Source organism: Lolium perenne, chromosome 3 (assembly GCF_019359855.2).
Source record: "Lolium perenne isolate Kyuss_39 chromosome 3, Kyuss_2.0, whole genome shotgun sequence".
NCBI classification, from domain to species: domain Eukaryota; kingdom Viridiplantae; phylum Streptophyta; class Magnoliopsida; order Poales; family Poaceae; genus Lolium; species Lolium perenne.
Genome location: NC_067246.2, coordinates 94,573,612 through 94,596,021, shown reverse-complemented (window position 1 = coordinate 94,596,021; position 22,410 = coordinate 94,573,612).

Below are 22,410 nucleotides of genomic sequence, written 5' to 3'. Positions count from 1 at the left end.
CTAAGTCAAACAAGATCTTCACTCTTCTTCCTATAATTGTTCTACTCTTCTTCCAATAATTGTTCTGACTGGTATATATGTTATAATGACCGAGTTGTAACCAATTGCATACAACTTTTTTTTACCGAATAAGCAGGACTCTACTGTGTATTTTTTATAGATTTTTTAAAGTCGTGATACAAATATATCCACGAGACCTTGAAATGTTAGTTTTAGACCGATACTTGTGGGTAACATGGTTACATATGCCTTCATTTAGTACAATAGCGTACGTCAGTTAACCTTTGACAAAAACTAGATGAACAGAATAAAAAACACAACTAGAGTTTACATCCAAGCTAGATTTAGCTAACAAATGAGCTGCCTAATTAAAAACACGCTTCACATGTCGGAACGAGATCGACGTGAAGCCTCGCCCAGAAGCCTTGATCTCAGCGACCAACATCCCAACAGAAGATCTATCCATAGTCGACGAATTTAGTCTATGAGAGTTAATCAATAAAGCTATGTTTCCTGTCAAAAAAAAAACTAGATGTGTTCCTCATGAAGTTAGATACTCCATCGTGCTCTTCCATTGTTAAATATATGAGCATATTTTTGTTTGTAGCCACAATTTGCCATGCTGTTCAAAAATTTGACATATATTTGTTTTTTTTGCAAATATATTTGGTTGTTGCCACACTTTATTATTTATATGGTTCATCTGCTTAGCTTAACGGGTTTGGGGGGTGGATGTACAAACCCAACACCTGAGTTCAAATCTCCACGGACGCGAATTAGTTTCCTATTTATAGTTGAGTCCCAAGCTGGACCTGGTACTCATGCAATTTATTTTGAGTACTATGCTTTAATCTTAAACAAAATTAGAAAACCTAGTACTCCTGCTTAATGGATGTGTGCATCCTTAGTTGGATCAGAGTTTGGGGATGGCGACCCTGGGCTTGGTGATGGTGGTCTCTTTCTTCGCCGAAAGTAGGCGGTTGGGTTCGTGGCTGGATTTGGTGGATCCATTCCGTCATCTAGTCCCGACGGTGAGTCAGGGAGACATAGTTGCCGGTGAAAACTGAGCCAACTTTCTTGGCGGGCGGTGGAGGCGTTCTACGCCGTTTCCTTGATGAGGCATTGTTGTGCAACTATTGTCAATCCACTCGTGCTGCTCTAGGGGAAACCCTAGGATCTAGCTTCCGGATAGGGCGATGGTGGTGCAGCAGTGTCGTGTTCTCTCTTGGGAGCATCGTGTGTGGAGCAACGCTGGATGGCAGAGGCGGGAGGTGGAGTGGCTTTGTCTTGCACGGAGCTTCGAAGCAATTAATGTTAAGTCATGCTTGAACGGCAGGTGCTACGCTGACTCATCCTTGGTTTGGCAGGTGCTACGCACAACGGATCCTCCAGAGACTTCAAGTTGTTTTTTGTTGGTACTTGGCGGCATGGTGTTGTGGTGTACCAGCGGCAACCACAATGTGCTTTGAAGTTAGCGCGCAGGGATGTTGTCCTACTTGGCACCACAGTGGTGTCTGTTTTTAGTGTAGCGAGAGTCTGCTCATCGATCTGCATGCTGAAGATGGGTTCGCGGAAGACGATGGAGGCAGCGACATCCGGAGCAAGTGCGTTGGAGCGTTTCATGGATATGCTGGGCGAATTTAGGCTCCTGGCTTGCATGGACCGGTTGGGGGTTTTCTAGATTTCATCGAGGAGCTGGCGATGGACTGCCATCGTCATCATCGATGGTCTTTTCTGGTGGCCTTGGTTTGTATGATCTTTGTAATGGCTTTTGCCAGAGTTTGTTGTTTTAATAATGAAGAAAGAACGTGTGCATGCTTGATGCAGAGGCTGGAGTTCTGTTTCCCATATCTAAAAATATGGTTCATCTGCCAGATTGTGATTTGTTTTGCCTCCTTTGCCACACTTTATGGCGCCTAATTTTTCAGCCACACTTACCAAACATAGATCTAGCTAAGTGTGCATAGGAACCAAACAGGCTGTATGTATGCCCACTTGACTAATGAAAACCCTCACTAATACATGTGGAAACTCAAAGTACTATCTGTAAACATCAAGAACTGTTGTTAAGGAGATTGGGACGTTATAACAATTGTTTCTTGGTTGTCCTACCGCAAAGCTATTATGCATACTTCTTTTTGTTTCATTTAATGTCTCCCCGTCATCTAAGAATGTTTGGAAATTGGTTGCACGATATTTACTACTACCTCCATCCCAAAGATTAAATTTTTTTTTGAAAAGTCAAATGCAGTAAAGTTTTGCCAAATTTCTAGAATAATATATCAACAAATATAATATTTTGTAGATATCATACCAAAAGATTTCATCATTATCTATCTAATGATATTACTTTTGTATTTTGCATGATAATAATTTTTTGCAAAAATTTAGTCAAACTTGACACGACTTTCTAAAAATAATATAAGCCTTAAGTTTCAGGATGAAGGTAGTAAAAAACTTAAGGCTCAAATTAGGGTTGGAGTGTGCGATTTATTCTTATCTATGCAAAATTGATAAAATGGTATTGTTTCTAAACGACAGTGGATGGTGTGCCGCCGGGTGAGGTTGGGTGGCCATGGTCGGTGGTTGCTTGGGCCCTTGTGGCATCGAGATCTGCCCTGTTGCTCCCGTTGGTGGCATCGATCTGAGGGAGGCGCTACTCGAGGCCCTACCAGGCCGCCTTTGGAGAATGGACACCTCCCAGTGATGGACGGTGCCTGATAGCCTCCAAGTGCAGGGATATTTGTAGCACCTATCAATATGGAAGTATATGGTATTGCGCCCGCAGGAGAAGAATGTAAAGCAAACTAGAGGATACCTCGCGCGTTGCGGCGGGATTTTCAGCAAAGAATGTTTATAGAATAAATATCACCTCTATACTATACATGCGATGGCAAATGACGTCAAGCAAAACCGACATGGAGAATTTTGTTCAAGTCGTCTGAAGAAACTATGATCAGTAAAAATAAAGTATGATATATCTGTGGATATTGTGTACATGCCAAAGTAGATTTTGGGAGTCATTAAATGTCGTCCAAGAATCAAGAACCACAATAAAGCGCAAACAAAAATTGACCTACTCAGCATAAACTCAACCTGAAGCTGCCTGCAAAATCCGAAGTACATTCAGCCTTGTAAACTTGAATGAAACAGGCACATCCTAAAGACCTCAAATGAGTGAAATAAATTGTCAACTGTACCAAATTCTTTTGCCTATCTCTCATACTGCTGCAGGAAATATTACATGGATGCTATATAAAAAGAAAGTTGCTATCATATTTGGGAAAAGGAGATTGATGAAACCAAAGCTTCCTTCGGTCACCACTTGTGTGTCCTAATTTGGGCTTACTACTGCTCCTTATACCTGCTGCAAACTAATAACAGCACACTGTTGTGATATACCTGAGTTACTATAAGTTAAAAGAGCCGTATCAGAAATCTGTTTAAAATATTGCATGCTTACTGATGCTCCGTATATCTGCTGCAATCTAATAACATTAAACTGTTGTGATATACCCAAATTACTATCAGTTAAAAGAGCCGTATGAGAAGTCCGTTTGAAATATTGCATGATATAGTTGACTGAATATAATATCATTGAGATAGAGATAATTAATTTGGCTAGTCATTGCAGCAATATAATCTTAAAGATAAGAGAGCAAGCCGGTAAATACTCTTCTTACAAAAGAAAGAAAACATCCATACCTTAAGCCTCTCAAATTTAATACAGTAGGTAGCAGGCAATTTACTCAAACATCTGTCAGGCCTACTGAGACATAGCATCAGATTCATACCCGGCCGGAATAACACTTTTCAAATAAAAATACAGAGCGCAGACATCACTTGCTGAATTCACCGGAACATAAGATGGGAGTAAATACATGTTAGGTTGATGCCCCTTTCCAAGCGTCATCCATATATGTGGCATGAACAGGGCACAAACTCAAAGATTACAACATATATCTGAGAGTTGAGAGAACGTGTATGTAACATACTACTGCTGAACAGAAACTGCATTTCGGTTCAGATGGTAGTATCTTTGGCGTATACAGCATCTCCAGCCGCGTCCCCCAAAGCGTCCCCCAAACCGCGCCGGATTGAGCGTTTGGGGGACGTGTTTTATTCGTGCCGCGTTTGGGGGACGTCGCTCCCCAGCCGCGTCCCCCAAACGCCGCCCCCAAATATTTAAAATAATTTTTTTAACACATAAACCATTTATATCAAATGTAGCATATGAATAAAAATGTTTGCGAGGATTGTTTTCAAATTAAATTACAACAAACAATAAAACAAGTAATCAAATATAATAAATAGGGCTAGATGCTACATCAAGGTGCCACGGTATTTCCTTTGATCCTCCACAAATGCTCAACGAGATCAGCTTGAAGTTGCTCATGCACATTGCTGTCACGAATCTCTGCGTGCATGGCGAGAAAATCAGCAAAATCTGCAGGCAACTCATGATCAACCTCCGCGAGAGGGCCTTGACACTCATAGGGACCAACATGTGACCTAACATGATTCTTGCGGTCATCCTCGATGATCATGTTGTGCATGATCACACAAGCCTGCATCACCTCCCACATTTGGTCGTGAGACCAGCTTAGAACAGGGTACCAGACAATGGCAAATTGTGCTTGAAGCACACCAAATGCCCGCTCGACATCCTTCCTGCAAGCCTCCTGTCGTGTAGCAAAGTGAGAATTCTTCATACCTGATGGATTCGAGATTGTTTTAACAAAAGTGGCCCATTTTGGATATATACCATCGGCTAGATAATAGCCTTTGGTATATTGGTGGCCATTGATCTCATAGTTGCATGGTGGAGCATGCCCTTCCACTAGTCTGCTGAACACCGGAGACCGCTGCAACACGTTGATGTTATTGTGTGATCCCGCCATGCCAAAGAAAGAATGCCAAATCCACAGGTCATAATCTGCCACAGCTTCAAGCACCACACTGCAATATCCATGACGCCCTTTGTATATACATTGCCAAGCAAACGGGCAGTTCTTCCATGCCCAGTGCATGCAATCGATGCTTCCAAGCATTCCAGGAAATCCTCTGGCAGCATTTTGTGCCATGATCCTTGCAGTCTCTTCCTCAGTTGGCCCTCTCAAGTAGTATTTGCCAAACTTTTCCACCACAGCTCGGCAAAACTTGTACATGCACTCAATGGCAGTAGACTCACTCATGCGAAGGTAGTCGTCCTGTGTATCGGCAGGTGCTCCGTATGCAAGCATCCTCATGGCGGCGGTGCACTTCTGAATGGACGAGAACCCGAGAACGCCTACAACGTCGACCTTGAGCTTGAAGTAGGGGTCGAACTCTCGAACGTCGTGGAGGATATTCATGAACAGGCCCTTGCTCATCCTGTACCGGCGCCGAAAATTGTCGGCATGTGTTGCCCCGTCGGCGAAGTAGTCGTTGTGCAGCATGGCATGCCCCTCCATCCTCTGCCGGGGCTTCGACTTCCTTCTTCCCGGCCTTGATCCTCCGCGGCGCGGCCTCTTCCTCTTCTCCGCCTCAGCGTCAAGCATGTCCTGGAGGGACGCGATGATCAGCAAATGCTCCCGCAGGTCGTCGTCGAACGCTTGCTCATCCTCCAGCAGCAGGGCAACCATCTCATCGTCGCTGTCCATGGCTAAAGCAAAATCAATGGTTAAAATTGCGCCGAGGCAGACGACGCAACAAACAGCGGCCAATCGCGCCTACCTGGCAAGTCGTCGAGCACCTTCTGTGCGCGGAGGTGGGGCGGCTTTGACGGCGCGTTCTGGGACGCGCTGGCGACGCGGCGGCGGCACGACCGGCGGGAGCCCCAGCCGCGACAACGGTGCCGACTCTCAGCAGAGATCAGACGCCCAAACGGCCGGGAAATCCAGCGGCGGCGGTGGGGTGGGAGGCGCGGGAAGGAAGGAGCGACGAGAAAAGAGGCGCGAACCAACGGTTTATGCAAATAGTCGCCGACATGTGGGAGCCCGCCTCGCTTTTTGTTGTGTCCGGCGTCCCCGGAGCGTCCCCTGTGGGACGGGGACGGGCTCGGGGCGCCGGACACCGTATCGGGCCGCGCCGGACAAAAATGGGCTTTGGGGGACGCGGCTGGAACGCTTTTTTTGTCCGGCGTGCCACAAATCCCTTTGGGGGACGCTTTGGGGGACGCGACTGGAGATGCTCTAAGCAAGTCAAATATACTGAGTGGTTGCATTTGTGTCAACGACTAATTACCATCAACCTTACCGATGAACCTGATAAGTTTGTATGGAAGCTTACAGATTCGGGACTGTTCACAGTTAAATCTATGTATCTTGATTATATGAATGGTCATACTAGATTTCTGCGCAAATATTTATGGAAACTGAAAATTCCTTTAAAGATTAAGATTTTCATGTGGTTTCTTAACAACAAGGTTTTACTTACCAAGGATAATTTGGCAAAACGTAGATGGACAGGGTCTCAAAAGTGTTGCTTCTGTGATGCAAATGAAACTGTTGAGCATTTGTTCCTTGCATGTCCTTTTACTACTATCATTTGGAGGATGATTTACTTTACTTATAACATTCCGCCACCAATGAGTATCAATAATATGTTTGGGAACTGGTTGTATGGAGTTCCGAAGAAAGATAAAAATAAAATTAGGATTGGTATATCTGCTATATGCTGGACAGTATGGAATACTAGAAATGATATGATTTTTAATAATACGAAGGGCACTAACTTTTTGCAGGTTATTCATCGAGTTGTGCATTGGATACAGTTATGGGCTTTCCTGCTACCGGAGGATCAGCGCAAGGATATGGATACTGGCTGCAACAAGCTGCTGATGGTTACGCAGGATTTCTATTACCGGACTACTGGATAGCGACACAGTAATATGACAGAGTATGGCTAGCCTATTTAGATGTCGTTGCTTCCGTTGGTTGATTCATGTTGCAACCTTGTCAGATCCATGATTGTAATTCTCTTTTATACTTTTGTTCTCGTACTTGATACTTCGTGATATTTAATAAAGTGTCGTGTGCATCAATTGATGCAGAGGCTGGGGCTATCGCTCCTTTATCTAAAAACAGAGACTAAGCAAGTAGAGGCTCATCATTCAGCAATATATACACTTTATAATACTATTAATGGCAGGGTGAATAGAATTTGCCAATGATAAAAAAAGGATATTGAGGTAAATTAGCCCTGTGGAAACCTGCCACATATTATGATGGCCAATGTTGTCGAAAAGATGTCCTCCTCAACAGGCGAATATATTGTCATGAAATATCTAACAACAATGTCAATCTGAAATAGAGAAGGGCCTTTAGACATTCTAACAAACACCTAGTACAGAACAAATTCATGCGACCAGCCAGACAAATAAGAAAATAAATATGCATTTGCTCATCCAAAGTAAAATAAAATTAAGAGTAAGGCAAGGGAGGTTATGTACTGATGCAAGCAGCTACTGCGTAGGCCGTACTGGTGCTGATAGGCGCCTCCTCCTAGAGTCCCACTCCTACCTTCAGCGAGCAGCATGCAGAACCCAAATGACAACAGCTTCTTCCTAACTTCAGCAAGCAGCAAACACAATCCAGTCAAATCGGGAAGTCAAAACGCCGAGTGCCTTTGAGCCGGAGCAAAACATTGCAGACTGACAAACATGTCCAGGCGATAAAAAGAAGGGGGAAGCAAAATCAGAAGCGGACCGCTACCAACGTGGATACCGATAGCAGAGACGTCGAAGCGAGCAGACAGGAGCGTTGGATGTCCCTAGCTCTACTGGTACTACGTACGTAGGTTTTTAAGGATGGACGCCGTGGCCGGAGGAAGTATCTAGTGCTACAGCCCATTTGCATGCTACTGGATTCCACGCACGAGGGGCGTTGGATTGAATTGGACGGCCAGGACTGAACCCCCTATAATCAATCTGCTACCCACTTACCCTGTAGGAAAATACACATCTGGACCCCTAAACATTTACTCTATCACAAGAACAACACAATTTCCGTTGTCTTCTTCCCCAATCTCATGGAAATGCAGTAGCACGAGTGACATGTAGATCGACATCGAAACTACTAAATTACTAAAGAATTCTGCATCGAGGGCCAACCTTCTGCAATCCGCATGATTCCTGGAACACACGGATGCATAGGAGACAATCTTTGGTCAAGTTCAGCTAGCCATGGACGATTGGTACAAGCACACAGGCAACCTCGTGGTCGATCTAGGGAGGCAACATCGGCGGCGAGCAACAACCACGCATCTCCTCTGGTGTTACTGGTTCAACCAGCAGGAGGCTCACGGCCGGAAGAATCGGACAGGCCTGCGGCGGCGCATCAAGCTGCAGCCGGATCTAATTAAAAGACAATCCTAGACGAGGACTTGGGAGAGTCTGTTCTTCGTTTATCCGAGGTATCAATACTAAGGGTGCAAGATGCAAAATTTACAGAAGGGGACGGGCCCTCTTGATCCTGTACGTCCAGTGTCAGTAAACGTTCAGGATGTCTTCGGAATCGAGTAGCACACAGACATGACGTAGCACTAGCCGCTCAGTTCAACCGAGCAGTTTCTTGCACATTTACAGAGCAATGATGGTTGATAAATATTTGGCTGCATTCGATCGGTTTCACGAGTAATTTGTTGGGTGGGCGATTTATGGCGAGAAAGCAGAAGGTCGCAATGGCGGCACCACCATGGAACATGTACAGCCGGTTTTTTCAAGAACAAACATCGAGAGTGTCAATGTGACATGCGTCGTCTGGGGTCTTGTCCAGCCCACATAGGGTGCCAACAGCCCACATAGGGTGCCCAGCCAATGTAGAAAAGATGAACTACCAGCCCAAGTGGAGAAAAGGTCGGGAGATGGAGAGAACTAACATAGACGTGGACGACAGCAATTCGCGCAGGGTAATAAGGATGACGTGGAGGCACCACAGTGCAGCAAAATCAGGTAGTGGGGGTCTACTATTTAGAGATAAAAGATTATTTTCTTAAACTAGAGTGTCATAATTTTAGTTATCTATGCACTGAACAATTTGAAGATGCAAGGGTTGATTGGTTGCTTTCAAGTTAATGCAACAAAGTAATTGACGTGAGCAAATTTTCAGATGTCCCACTCTGATCTTCTACAATGCAAGAGGATAGGATGATGGTTTTACTCTTATGTAAATAATGAACATGGGTTCACTTGATCTCTCTCTCTCATAGTAGTGGTAACCATCTTACAAATTATAATGCACAAACAATGGCCATGCTTGAATGGTAAATATTTATATCGGCAACATGTAAATAAGACATGAAGGTGAGAAGTGAAGTACCATATGGGTGCATGTCACTAGCATGACACTTGTGTCACATTGGCCACAAGTACTTGTTCTCCATTATCCCTAGATGTGCATGTACCAAGAGATGCGGTGCTATGGCCACTTACACAATATCTATTTTGTCACTAGGCCACATCTCTCGTTATCGCAACAACCTAATGCGTGTTGTGCTCATGATTCTGTTGCACTTAATCATAGATGAATTGCAATAACGGTGAAGCCATGAATAGGTGTGACCGAGTAAACGAACAAACACACCTCTAGTGGCAGTTCCCAAGGCCATTGCTCCACAAACAAGGTTTGAATCATCATTTACCACATATGTGTGTAGCTACCCATGCGGGTAGCAACTTGCTACCTGCATGGTAGCTACGCAACTCTGCATTATACCAATATTCAATCCATATTAACTTGTTTTAACTCGGTTTGCTAGTAGAATGTGCAATTCTAGTGTACGAAAGTGGTTTCCGAATTTTGATTTGATTTTTTTTGTTAAAGTCAACTCAGTATTCAAAAAGTCAACACAAAATACGTTAGTGTGTTGACTTTGACCAAAAAAATACTCATATCAAAATTTTGAAACCACTTTTGTACATCAGAAATATGTGTTCTACTAAGAAAATAAGCTAAAATAGGTTCATACGGATTGAATCACCATTTAACACAGACGGGCGTAGCTATCCATGCGGGTAGCAAATACACTCTAAGACTTAGGGATGAAGTCTGCTACCCGCATGGGTAGCTACTCACCCCTGCATTATACCAATATTCAATCCATATTAACTTGTTTTAGCTCGATTTTCTAGTAGAATGTGGAATTCTAGTGTACAAAAGTGGTTTCCTAATTTTGATTTGAATTTTTTTTGTCAAAGTCAACTCAGTATTCAAAAAGTTAACGCAAAATACGTTGGCGAGTTGACTTTGGTCAAATAATACTCATATCAAAATTTTGAAACCACTTTTGTACACCAGAAATATGTGTTCTACTAAGAAAATAAGCTAAAATAGGTTCATACGGTTTGAATCACCATTTAACAGAGACGTCTGTAGCTACCCATGCGGGTAGCAAATGCAATGAAGCCTGCTACCCGCATGGGTAGCTACGCACATACCAATATTCAATCCATATTAATTTGTTTTAGCTCGGTTTCCTAGTAGAATGTGAAATTCTAGTGTACAAAAGTGGTTTCCGAATTTTGATTTGATTTTTTTTGTCAAAGTCAACTCAGTATTCAAAAGTCAACAAAAAATACGTTGGTAAGTTGACTTTGACCAAAAAATACTCATATCAAAATTTTGAAACCACTTTTGTACACCAGAAATATGTGTTCTACTAAGAACGGAAATACTTTTGTACACCCACGCATGGGTGTGGGTGTTTCTATCACCGTACATTTATTCCTCGAGATTCGTGCCCACCATGGTAGATAGAAAGCTAAAAGAGGTTCATAGGGTTCGAATCACCATTTAACACAGAGGTGTGTAGCTACCCATGCGGGTAGCAAATGCACTCTCATAAGACTTAATGTCCAACCACTACATAAAGTTCAGAGGTCCCCATAAATCCCATATAACTTGCATCAACAAGCCATAGTGCAACCTATCTACACACAAAGGTAATGATAACAAAACATTGTATCTATTAAACATCTCCACGTGAAACAAAATGCATAACACTTGTCATCTCATACCACAATATCTATCATAGGTTTTACAAAATATGTTCATAATCATGTGGGGCGGCTCATAAGGATCTAAGACATGAAATCACATAGAGAGATTTGATCAAGCTACTACATAAACACCAAGTACATGGAGTGGACTAACCCCATGGTGGATAATGATGTGGACGCATTGGTGAATGAGGAGAGAAAGTAGAGGCTGACCCCGGCCACAGTTCGGCCTCCAATCTTCCTCCAGCGGCGCACTACAGACTTTGTTTCCTGGTTTTCGATCTCCTCCTCTGTCCTTCGCGAAATAAAGTCCCTGAAGATATATAAAGAACATTTTAGGAAAAAGAAACCAATGGCAGTGGAGCCGATGATATCTGATGCTCGAGGCTCTAGATCCTCTTGATGTGGCCACCTGACTTGTTGGGCCTTCCATTTTCAGCTCGTTGGGCCTCCGGGGTCCTACTTTAGCTCATTGGATTCCTATAAAAATCTCCCAACCAACATTTTTGACCTAGCCCCCTTTCTGTAGTACCATAGGTCTCTGTAAGTTAAGAAGACTAACAGAAGGTTTTTTTTGCCTCCTAGGGTTAGATAACAAATAATTGGGATTTCATGAAAAATCCTATAAATCAATGTTAAACAAGGTATTTGAACCTTATATATGCTGAAATATTAATTGGTAAAGTAGAAAGTTTATAGATGCATTTTACATGTATCAGAGCCCCGTTTAGATCTAGGCTCTGTAGTGGGCGGCACTAATTATGTGACATGATGGCCGTTGTTGTAGGCAACGGTTGGTGGCCACCAGGTTGGGCTTTGCCGATGTATAGATCAGGGAATGCTCGTTGTTGGGCATCGGGTTGGGGCGTAGTACAGGGGTGGGGAAGGAGGGGCCTTTCGACCCTTTACTTTGGTGATTGGTAGATGTAGGCTAGGTGCGATGACAAACTCGGGCCCGTGGATGTCGAGGCGGAGGCTCTGGATAGCAGGCTACATGGTTGGCTCAGAGAGCAATGTTGTGAAAGGTGTTGACGGTGTGCTTTGGCCACTTGGGTGGCGAGGTGTGTCGTGGTGGGTGATCCTAGTGAAGTTGTCATCGTGTCGACAAAGCTCTGGATCTGGAGTCCTCGATCCGTTGTGGGTGTGTGTGGCATGTTATCATAGTGTTTAGGGTGGGGCCAGGCCGAGCGAAAGCTTTGCGCCTCGGCGTCGGCGGCAGTGATGTCTACAAGGGTCACTTTCCTCTTGGGGCGCCGCCTTGGTTCCCTATGACGCTTTGGGTGAAAATGTGTGTCTGCCTCAGCTGGGATGGCAGCAACGACGCTTTGTGGTGTGTCCGTCTTGGGGACGATGTCGATGAGCCTGGGTGTTTCACGACCACGGCGATGTGTCTCCCATGCTTCATGTCGGCAACTTTGTTAAGGGGGCATTTAGTACTGCAATCTTGTGTTTTTTTAGGGTGCTTGGCTGATTTTGTATAAAAAAAAATCTGGTGGCCCAGCCTATGATTATTTCCTCCATGCTTCATATTTGTTCGGCTATTTGGATTTATTTATAAAGCTAGTCATCTAGACAAATCTTGTTAGAAGATGGCGGTTCCGGGAGGTGCACGATAAATCGGATTTATACCCAACATACTACAAGGTCCTATACTACTGATTTATCCATCCAACCTCACACAGTCACATTATTGCCGGCGGCCAGATTCATGCATCAGCCGGCCATGCCAAGCTTTGCATGCGTCGCCATTGTTGACTTGCGTGCATCCACGCATGTTATCCAGAGTACTACGTTAACTTTACCCTTCTACCCACTGGGCTCACTAGTCTAGCAACGTAGCAAGTAAAGCTGACAAAACACGAATGAGCATGCATTTTCGAGAATTGAACTAACTAATCAATCAGTGGACTGTGGGCACAATATATACACCTCACATCAGTAATCGTGAGCCCGTACAGCAGCAGCACCTCCGCTAGTTAATTACCACGCTCACCAGAAATTAATCCGCATCGCTCCAAAGCTAGCTACAGCACGTCCATGTAGACCACGGGAGTTGGGCAGTGTTCTCTCTATGTGTCGGCAAACGAAGAGCACCGTCGATTGCTGTAAGAATCTGAGGGCTCAAATTAAACCTACTGTTCTGGATGGATATGATCATCCTATACTAGAGTAGATACACCTACTGTGTGTCTGTGTCAAGATACTGGGCCGAGCTATAGTGGCTGTCGCGTTTGGCGCGCTGTTGGACTTAGGTCGGCTCATTCCATGCTCCATGGGCGACGTGGCTGCCGGCTGCTTGAGATTTAGATTTATGTTAGATGTAGGAAAGCAGTCCATATAGCTCACAATTCCATCCATCACGATGGCAGCTGGTGAACAGTTTTAGGGACTAAAATTTAGACTCACATTGCTAGCTGGGACTAAGTTCGAATGGCTATAACGGTTGTTGTTCTAGTCCTTGCAAGTGAGTGAGAAGAGAAGAAGTCCTCGCACACTCCTCCTCCTCCTCCCCCACCCGCCTCACCACCCATCACCTGCCCGTCACGTATCGTGACTCTAGTTTGAAACCGATTTTGTGGAAGCTTAAATTTTTGCTTGGTGCACCAACTGAATTGGGTACGTATCGACACTTGTCGCGTTTCCCTAGCTTTCTACTCGTGGGGTTCGGTCGGTGTATCTCACGGCTCGCTTCTCTCTCTCTCTCTCTCTCTCTCTCTCTCTCTCTCTCTCTCTCTCTCTCTCGTGTGTTCAATTACTTTTGTTGCGCCTTCCTCTAGTCTTCCCCATCCCGGCGGTTGTGTGCATGGCTGTCCGAGAAAGCAGGCCTCTGAAACCCTGTCTGTCGAGATCTTGCACCGGGATGTGGGCGATAAGGGTTTTGGGGAGTGTATCGGCACGACTACTTGCTGCTGCCCGTGTTCTTCCTCGCCAGTTTGTCTCTTCATCGACAGATACAGCATCTCCGACAACACCATGGGCAACATTAACAACGACCATGGTGATGCTGCTGCTGAAGCGACCTCCCCGGTCGCTATGTATGTGCTTCTCATCGCAAACCTTGCGCTACTACTTGTTACATATGCAGACTATTGCATGTGATTAGTTTCATGTCTATGGTTAATTATACTAGCGTATATGTGATGTTGCTTTGGGTACTAAACTCACTCAGAAATTGCTTAACAATATACCAATCCAAAAATCTTATATGCTTAGGCAGTTTTCACCGTTTGGTGTTGCTGTTGCGTTCAAACCGAGTCCGTTTACATGTTTGCATTTCAAAGGATGGTAGATTAAGGCAATCTTGTGGCTAACTGCTATGGGCATGCACTGGGTTTCGGATGGTACTCCTAGAGGTCCGTTTTTTCCTGATGAAGATAAAGCATTCAGGGAGGCCCATGTGCTCTTTGTGGGTGGTGTCCTAAGTTCGCTTGGGGACAAGTTGGTTGATGCCTATCTGCACATCCGAGACGGTAAGGAACTATCGGATGCATTGGACGGTAAGTTCGGTGATACCAATGCTGGAGGTGAATTGTATGCTATGGAGCAGTTCAACGACTACAAAAGGGCTGAGAACCAATCTGTAGTGGAACACACCCATGAGCTGCAGATCATGGCAAAGGAACTCGAGCTCCTCAAGTGTGTGCTACCAGACAAGTTTGTCGCGGGATGCGTTTTCACTGAGCTCCCCCATTCATGGAGGAACTTTCCCAATTCTTGGCTCCCTGGATGTTGAAGAGAAGGCGAGGGAAAAAGACAAACACACCAGTGGAACCGAGGGACGTTTAGCTGCCAATATGGTGAAGAAAAGTACCCGCAAGTCCAAGGGAAAGAACAAAGGTGTCCCGCAAACAACCAACTTCAAAAATAAGGGGAAAACGGAGAAGAAATATCCTTGCTAGATGTGTGGCGAGATGAGCCATTTGGCTCATCATTGTACACAATGCAAGGGGAAGAAAAGCCAGGTTGGACATTATTCAAATTCTCTCAATATGATCGTTGGCAACACTGAGGAAGGAACTTCATGTTACGGTAAATTATTACCTATTGTTATTTTCGTGTTTCAGCACATAGAATGGTGGGTATATACATGTTCTAATATTCATGTGTGTGTTGACATCTCTATGTTTACTTCTTACCAGGCCTGAGGTTCATGCTAATGTTCTTGGTGTTGGCACGGCAGATCTGAAGTTTACTTCAGGCAAGATTTTGCAATTGAAGAACATGATCCATGTTCCTTCTATCAATAAAAATCTCGTTAGTGGATCCCTAATGAAAGATGGTTTGAAGTTGGTGTTTGAGTCTAATAAAGTTGTATTGTCTAAGTATGAAACTTTTGTTGGAAAGGGTTAAGAATGCGAAGGCATGTTTCGCTTCTCTTTGGAAGGCTTCTGTGTAATGTTGTGAACCATGTCAGCACTAGTGTTTACGAGACTAACGGTTGGCATTCACGATTTTGTCATACTAACTTTGGTTGTATGTCACTTCTTGCTGATATGAGTTTAATTCGGAAGTTTACCTTTTGCAAAGGCTCTAAGTGCCATGCTTGTGTGCAAGTAAAGCATTCTCGTAAGCCTGCGAAGGAAAGAAACATGGCACCACTAGAGCTCATACATTAAGATCTATGTGAGATGAATGGTGAGTTGACAAGACGTGGGAAAGAAATATTTCATGACTTCGATTGATGATTCCACTAGGTATTGTTATGTGTGTCTGCTGAAAACTAAAGATGAGGCTCTTGATTTTTTAAAATCTATAAGGGTGAAGTTGAAAATCAACTTGAAAGAAAGATAAAAAAAGGGTTCGGTCCGATCGTGGTGGTGAGTACTTTTATAATTAGTTCAATTTATTATGTCCGGAAGATGGTATAATCCAATGGAGGATGCATCCCAATTCTCATCGGTCCAATGGGATTGCGGAAAGGAAAACCATACTCTAACAGATTTGGTTAACGCCATGTTAGATACTTCGGTTTATCCAGAAAAATGGTGGGGGCCAGGGGGAGGCTATATTGACTTTGTGTCATTTCCTAAAACGTGTTCCAACTAAGAATAAGAGATTATCCCATATGAGGAGTGGAAAAAAGAAAAGAACAACACTCTCCTACCTATGAACTTGGGATTGTTTGGCAAAGGTGAATCTGCCAATCAACAAGCAGCAAAAGTTTGGACCGAAAATCGTGGATTGTTTCTTTCTTGGCTATGTTTCCCATAACATTGCTTATAGATTTCTTGTGGTGAAACCTGGAGTGGTTGGCATGAATTTTGGTACCATCTTTGAGTCCAGAGAAGCTACGTTCATTTAGGATATAATTTCCTATTACAGATATGTATAGCATGTCTAGTTGCAGATCTTATCCAATTCCTGAAATTCTTATGGAGTTTGGTGAGGAATATGATAATGAGAGTTAAGATCGCATGAGGATTACAATGAAGCTCCCACAAGGAGCAATATACAAAGTACTGCAAATAATTTTGGTACCGACTTCATTGTGTACCTCGTGTATGATACTCCTGATGTCTACGGGTGCTTCTATTCTTGTAGACAGTGTTGGGCCTCCAAGAGCAGAGGTTTGTAGAACAGCAGCAAGTTTCCCTTAAGTGGATCACCCAAGGTTTATCGAACTCAGGGAGGAAGAGGTCAAAGATATCCCTCTCAAGCAACCCTGCAATCACGATACAAGAAGTCTCTTGTGTCCCCAACACACCTAATACACTTGTCAGATGTATAGGTGCACTAGTTCGGCGAAGAGATAGTGAAATACAAGTGGTATGAATGAATATGAGCAGTAGTAACGGCGCCAGAAAAGTGCTTGCTGGCGTGCAGTTGATGGTAGTAATATTGCAGGAAGTCAAGATGCGAAAAAAGAAACAAGCGATGATTGCAGTATTTGGAAACAAGGCCTAGGGATCATACTTTCACTAGTGGACACTCTCAACATTGATCACATAATAAATAAGTTCTCTTCCTTTGTGCTACATATACTCTTGTTTGATAATGAACACCATTCGTTGTGTAGGGCTACAAGAGCTCCCTCAAGCCAGAGTTAACAAGCTCCACAACATTCGGCATTCATATTTAAGTAACCTTTAGAGCATAATAGATCTTTGCAATTTAAACCGAGTACTAACATAGCATACACACTGTCACCTTTACACTATGAAGGGGGAATAAATCACATCAATACTATCACAGTAATAATTAACTCCATAACCTACAAGAGATTATGATCATAACCTACGCCAAGTACTACACGATGCACACACTGTCACCATTACACCGTGAAGGAGGAATAGACTACTTTAATAACATCACAAGAGTAGCACATAGACTAATAGTGATACAAAGCTCATATGAATCTCAATCATGTAAGGCAGCTCATGAGATCATTGTATTGAAGTACATAGGAGAGAGATTAACCACATAGCTACCGGTACAGCCCTTAGCCTCGATGGAGAACTACTCCCTCCTCGTGGGAGACAGCATCGTTGATGAAGATGGCGGTGGTGTCGATGGAGAAGCCTTCTGGGGGCACTTCCCCGTCCCGGCGGCGTGCCGGAACAGAGACTCCTGTCCCCCAGATCTTGGCTTCGCGATGGCGGCGGCTCTGGAAGGTTTCTCGTATCGTGGCTTTTTTCGTATCGAAGATTTAGGTCAGGGACCTTTAAATAGGCGAAGAGGCGGAGTCGGAAGGCTGATGAGGCAGCCACACAATAGGGGGGCGCGGGCCCCCCCTTGGGACGCGCCGCCACCCTGTGTGGGCCCCCTGTGGCTCTCCTCTGGTCCCTCTCGGGTGTTCTGGAAGCTTCGTGGAATTATAAGATGCTGGGCGTTGATTTCGTCCAATTCCGAGAATATTTCCTTACTAGGATTTCTGAAACCAAAAACAGCAGAAAACAGGAACTGGCACTTCGACATCTCGTCAATAGGTTAGTTCCGGAAAACGCATCAAAACGATATAAAGTGTGAACAAAACATGTAGGTATTGTCATAAAACTAGCATGGAACATAAGAAATTATAGATACATTTGAGACGTATCAACTGCCACTACCATTTCAGAAGCTCTTGCAACTCATGATGCAGACTACTGGAAGGAAGCGGTTCAAAGCGAGATGGATTCCATCTTGGCTAATGGCACTTAACTGAACATCCTTATGGGTGCAAACCTATAGAATGTAAATGGGTACTTAAGAAGATGCTTTGAGCTGATGGCAATATTGAGAAGCACAAAATTCGGTTTGTGCCTAAAGGTTGTACCCAAAAGGAAGACGGAGATTTCTTCGATACCTACCTCACACGGTCATCTCGTTCATCAAATGGATGTTAAATGGCTTTCCTAAATGGAGAGTTGGACGATGGAATCTACATGAATCAACCTGATGCTTCTGTACTGGAAGGTCAAGAAAGAAATGCGTGTAAATTACAGAAATCTTTGTATGGCCTCAAACAAGCTCCGAAACAATGACCTGATAAGTTTGAAATAACTTTGACATCTTTGGGCTTTGTTGCAAATGAAGCCGACAAATGTGTGTACTACCGACATGGTGGGGGCGAGGGAGTTGTCCTATGTTTGTATGTGGATGACATAATTTTTTTGGGACAAGTCTCAAATTGATTGAGGAGGTCAAAACCTTCCTATCTTAGTGTTTCAAGATGAAAGATCTTGGAGAAGCTGATGTTACCTTGACCATCAAGCTATTGGGAGATGAGAATAATGGGATTACACATGTGCAATATCATTATGTTGGGTAGTTGTTGAGCAGATTTGGCTATGCTGATTGCAAATATTCTCCCACGCCTTATGATCCTAGTGTATTGCTTCCTAATAATGAAAAGGCAACTAGAGATAAATCGAGATACTCTCAAATCATTGGTTCGCTCGTGTATTTAGCATGCACAGCGAGGCCTGACATCTCTTTTTCTATAAGCAAACTTAGCCAGTTTCTGGCCAACCCGAGAGACGATCATTGGCATGCTCTTGAGAGAGTGATGCACTATCTAAAGGGAATAACGAGCTATGTAATTCACTATACTAGGTATCCAAGAGGACTTGAACGGTACAATGATTCCTTGGATTTCAAATGCCGATTAGATGAAGCACTAGTAGGAAAACCCTTATAGGCAGAGCTTAGTTCTGTGGCGCACCATTAAAAATGCGCCACAGAAATTTATTTTGTGGCGCACCAGGCAAGGTGCGCCACAGAAATAGCTTAATTCTGTGGCGCACCAGCGAACCGTGCACCACAAAAACTTGGTGGGCCCCACAACCTGTCACCCCCAATCATTGGTTTTACTATTTCTATGGCGCACGTACCCCAGTGCGCCACAGAAATTCCTTATTCTGTGGCGCACGGCAACAGTGCGCCACAACAATAAGGTATTCTGTGGCGCAGTATGCCTGGTGCGTCACAGAAATAAGGTATTCTGTGGCGCACTGTGTTCGGTGCGCCACAGAAATAGCGAACCAGATATACAAAAGTGAGCCAACCTCCCACCTACCACACTACACAAGCCATTCTTCTTCCTCCATCTAGCTCGTCCCCCCTTCTCTCTCATACCATTTTGGCTCTACTTTTCACTTGCTTGGGTATTTATTGCACTTACTTTGGTTGATACTTAATTGGAGTTGAGGAGAAGGCTCTCCATGCTCTCTCCTCCTCTCGAACTCATCGATCGCGGTCTCGTCTCGGTATCGAATCTACAAGGTGAGTAGTTGGAGGAGACATACATATGCTTGGAGGAGACATGCATATGCTTGTAGATCTTGTGTGGCCGTCGTGTGTATGGATGCTTGTTGCAGGTGAAGCGCTTGTGTGTGTGCCGGTGTGGTGCATGGATGTTTGCCGAAATGTTGATTCATTTCCGTTTCGGCAAATTTTGCACTACCCATATGTCCTACCTTGAGGAGAGGTCATGCCGAATTTTTCCGCTCCATGTAATACCTTGAGGAGAGGTACGGCCCATGCATGTGTGTGCATTTGTTGCGGTTCTAATTTCCTGTTCTATGTATACCATTTGCAGGCAAGCATGGTCCTCTCGATGAGTTCCGCTCGAATCTCTAGATACAAGATAGACACGAAGGAGGACATGATTCGGAACAATAGGCGCCAGATAAGATGTCCGTGTCGATCATGCAAACTCGAGCGTTGGATCAACCCTGATTCCGGACAACTGGAGGAGCACCTGCTGAGGCGCGGTTTCATGCAAGACAACCAGGCGCGGCTGGCCCCATCAAATGGTGCGCATGAAGACCATGTCGAGCGAGATGACTGATACGTCTCCGACGTATCGATAATTTCTTATGTTCCATGCCACATTATTGATGATATCTACATGTTTTATGCACACTTTATGTCATATTCGTGCATTTTCTGGAACTAACCTATTAACAAGATGCCGAAGTGCCAGTTGCTGTTTTCTGCTGTTTTTGGTTTCAGAAATCCTAGTAAGGAAATATTCTCGGAATTGGACGAAATCAACGCCCAGGTTCCTATTTTGCCCGGAAGCATCCAGAACACACGAGAACCGCCAGAGAGGGGGCACAAGGCCACCAAACCCTAGGCCGGCGCGGCCAAGGGGGGGGCCCGCGCCCCCCTATAGTGTCGTCGCCCCATTGACCTTCTGACGCCGCCTCTTCGCCTATATAAAGCCCCTGGACCTAAAACCTCGATACGAAAAAGCCACGGTACGAGAAACCTTCCAGAGCCACCGCCATCGCGAAGCCAAGATCTGGGGGACAGGAGTCTCTGTTCCGGCACGCCGCAGGGATGGGGAAGTGCCCCCGGAAGGCTCCTCCATCGACACCACCGCCATCTTCATCAACGCTGCTGTCTCCCATGAGGAGGGAGTAGTTCTCCATCGAGGCTCGGGGCTGTACCGATAGCTATGTGGTTAATCTCTCTCCTATGTACTTCAATACAATGATCTCATGAGCTGCTTACATGATTGAGATTCATATGAGTTTTGTATCACAATTCATCTATGTGCTACTCTAGTGATGTTATTAAAGTAGTCTATTCCTCCTCCATGATGTAATGTTGGCAGTGTGTGCATCATGAAGTACTTGGTTTATGCTATGATTGTGATCTCTTGTAGATTATGAAGTTAACTATTACTATGATGGTATTGATGCGATCTATTCCTCCTTTCATAGTGTGAAGGTTACGGTGTGCATGCTATGTTAGTACTTGGTTTGGTTGTGTTGATCTATCTTGCACTCTAAGGTTATTTAAATATGAGCATTGAATTGTGGAGCTTGTTAACTCCGGCATTGAGGGTTCGTGTAATCCTACGCAATGGTGTTCATCATCCAACAAGAGTGTAGAGTATGCATTTATCTATTCTGTTATGTGATCAATGTTGAGAGTGTCCACTAGTGAAAGTCTAATCCCTAGGCCTTGTTCCTAAATACTGCTATCGCTGCTTGTTTACTGTTTTACTGCGTTACTACTGTTGCGTTACTACTGCTTGTTTACTGTCCTGGGCAAAGCACTTTTCTGGTGCCGTTGCTACTGCTTATTTACACCACCTGTATTTCACTATCTCTTCGCCGAACTAGTGCACCTATTAGGTGTGTTGGGGACACAAGAGACTTCATGCTTTGTGGTTGCAGGGTTGCATGAGAGGGATATCTTTGACCTCTTCCTCCCTGAGTTCGATAAACCTTGGGTGATCCACTGAAGGGAAAACTTGCTGCTGTTCTACAAACCTCTGCTCTTGGAGGCCCAACACTGTCTACAGGAAAAGGAGGGGTCGTAGACATCAAGCTATTTTCTGGCGCCGTTGCCGGGGAGGAAAGGTAAAAGGCTCTCATACTTCGGTCCCAGGTAGCTAAGTACTTTTCTGTTGCCGTTGTGTGTGTGCTCGAAGCTATTTCCTTTAGATCCTGCAATTGCATCTTTTTGTTTCTTGTTTACACTAGTTTGGCATAATGGACAACAGTGAGCTTCTTATTCTATTTCCTGATTTAAGACATGGATGGTTTGATGAGAAAATTAAAAAACCATGGAACATATTAGTATGAACACTTTGAATACCATTGTTGCTAATGATATGGAAAATTCTAAGCTTGGGGAAGCTGGCTTTGATGAGCATGATCTTTTTAGTCCCCCAAGCATTGAGGAGAAAATTTACTTTGATGATACTTTGCCTCCTATTTATGATGATTATAATGATAGTAGTCTTTTAGTACCGCCTGTTATGGAGGATGAATTTGATTATGATTACAATATGCCTCCTATATTTGATGATGAGAATAATAATGATAGCTACTTTGTTGAATTTGCTCCCACTAGTACTAATAAAATTGATTATGCTTATGTGGAGAGTAATAATTTTATGCATGAGACTCATGATAAGAATGCTTTATGTGATGGTTATATTGTTGAGTTTTCTCATGACACTACTGAAAGTTATTATGAGAGAGGAAAATATG